The 2,500-nt window shown below is 63.6% G+C and overlaps 1 pseudogene; it reads left to right on the forward strand.

Moving 5' to 3' along the window:
* Positions 1 to 2,500, forward strand: part of LOC124772572 — a 7,647-nt pseudogene that overhangs the window by 1,948 nt on the left and 3,199 nt on the right.

The following is a 2,500-nucleotide window of genomic DNA, read 5'->3' on the forward strand; positions in this document are numbered from 1 at the left end:
TGCGCTTTGTGCTGGCCCCCGTTGGGCGAAAGGGAATCCGGTTCCTATTCCGGAACCCGGCAGCGGAACCGATACAAGTCGGGCCCCTCTTTTAGAGATGCTCGTCGGGGTAACCCAAAAGGACCCGGAGACGCCGTCGGGAGATCGGGGAAGAGTTTTCTTTTCTGCATGAGCGTTCGAGTTCCCTGGAATCCTCTAGCAGGGAGATAGGGTTTGGAACGCGAAGAGCACCGCAGTTGCGGCGGTGTCCCGATCTTCCCCTCGGACCTTGAAAATCCGGGAGAGGGCCACGTGGAGGTGTCGCGCCGGTTCGTACCCATATCCGCAGCAGGTCTCCAAGGTGAAGAGCCTCTAGTCGATAGAATAATGTAGGTAAGGGAAGTCGGCAAATTGGATCCGTAACTTCGGGATAAGGATTGGCTCTGAGGATCGGGGCGTGTCGGGCTTGGTCGGGAAGTGGGTCAGCGCTAACGTGCCGGGCCTGGGCGAGGTGAGTGCCGTAGGGGTGCCGGTAAGTGCGGGCGTTTAGCGCGGGCGTGGTCTGCTCTCGCCGTTGGTCGGCCTCGTGCTGGCCGGCGGTGCAGGATGCGCGCGCCTGCGCGGCGTTCGCGCCCCGGTGCTTCAACCTGCGTGCAGGATCCGAGCTCGGTCCCGTGCCTTGGCCTCCCACGGATCTTCCTTGCTGCGAGGCCGCGTCCGCCTTAGCGTGCTCCTCCGGGGGCGCGCGGGTGCGCGGATTCTCTTCGGCCGCCATTCAACGATCAACTCAGAACTGGCACGGACTGGGGGAATCCGACTGTCTAATTAAAACAAAGCATTGCGATGGCCCTAGCGGGTGTTGACGCAATGTGATTTCTGCCCAGTGCTCTGAATGTCAACGTGAAGAAATTCAAGCAAGCGCGGGTAAACGGCGGGAGTAACTATGACTCTCTTAAGGTGCCACCCCAACTCCCCCAGCACCTAGCCGGCCAACCGGCCGTGCCGAAAATCTTGTAACTTTTGCAGCTATGTATACCTGTAGTGAGTGCCACCGCAGCTTTACAACCAAGAACGGTCTCGGGGTCCATCGCCGCCGCCAACATCTTGCGGCCGCCAACGCGGAGATCGTCACGGAGAGGCATCGCGCGAGGTGGACGGAGGAAGAAGTCCTGTCGCTCGCCAAGGCGGAGGCCGAACTGTTCCTTGAGAGGGACGCCCGGTTCTTCTTCGTCAATCAAGAACTCATCAGGATGTTCCCCGACCGAACGCTCGAGGCAATCAAGTGCCGACGGCGGCAAGCTGCCCACAAGCAGCTTGTCCGCCAATTCATGGAGGCGCTTGAGATCGGTCGGGGGGAAGAGCCGGCGTCCCGCCGGGGAGCAGCGAGCCCGCTGCCTGACGCGGGCGAGGCCGCTGCGCCGCCCGTCGACGCAGCCGAGGACTTCGCGGCCGACACCACCGGGCCGCCGCCGGAGGGGCCGACTGACGCCGCCATCTGGGAGCATCTGGCGGGGCTACCCGCTTCCGCCCAGCGTTTCTCTGCCCTGGATCGTGTCATAGGTCTGGGGCGGGGCACGCCGCCCGATGTCATCCTGGGCATGCTCCCGGATGCCCTTGCGTCGGTCGGGTCCAGAGGGGAGAGATCGATCACCAGGACACAGCGGCCGCGCCAACCACCGAAGCGGCCGCCTGCCGCGCCGCCGACGCAGAAGCGCAAGCGGCGCCGCTGGGAGTACGCGAGAACGCAGGATGCCTTCCGACGGTCGCGTGCACGTTGCGTGCGCGGCCTCTTGGATGGCACCCTGCTCCAGCCGCCACCTGCCATCCCTGGTCTGCTGGACTTCTGGGCGGACCTCTTCACCAAGAAGCCCATCTCCACCGCGGGCTTCATTCGTGACCGCCTCCTCCCGCACTCAGAGCCTGTCGCTCTCGAGTGCATATGGGGGCCGGTCACACATGAGGAGGTCGCCGCCGCGTTGCCGCCCAGGGGATCAGCAGCCGGGCCGGACGGCCTTACCCCAGCGGAGTTGCGGCGCCTGCCGCACGAAGTCCTGGTGAAAGTGATGAATCTCTTCCTTCTGGCCCGCGCCCTTCCGGAACGCCTGCTTCGCGCGCGGACGTCCCTTCTCCCGAAAACGGCTGCACCAACATCCCCCGCTGACTTTCGCCCCATTACGGTCTGCTCGGTGTTGGCGCGGACCTTTCACAAGGTTCTCGCGTCACGCCTGATGCGCGCATGTGCTGTGGACGAACGTCAGCGGGCATTCATCCCTCGGGATGGGATGTTGGAAAATACCTTCATCTTGGACACTGCTCTCACCGACGCAGTTCGCTCCTGCCGCTCTGTCTTTGTGGCATCGATCGACGTATCTAAGGCATTCGATTCGGTAGATCATGCTGCCCTTCGCCCCGTGCTGAAGGCGCATGGCCTGCCGGATTGCTTTGTCGAGTATGTCGAGCGGTGCTACGAGGGCAGCACGACAGTGATAGCGGACGGCGCCGGCGTGGGCGTGTCTGTGCA

This window comes from Schistocerca piceifrons, unplaced genomic scaffold (assembly GCF_021461385.2).
Source record: "Schistocerca piceifrons isolate TAMUIC-IGC-003096 unplaced genomic scaffold, iqSchPice1.1 HiC_scaffold_943, whole genome shotgun sequence".
Classification (NCBI taxonomy): Eukaryota; Metazoa; Arthropoda; class Insecta; order Orthoptera; family Acrididae; genus Schistocerca; species Schistocerca piceifrons.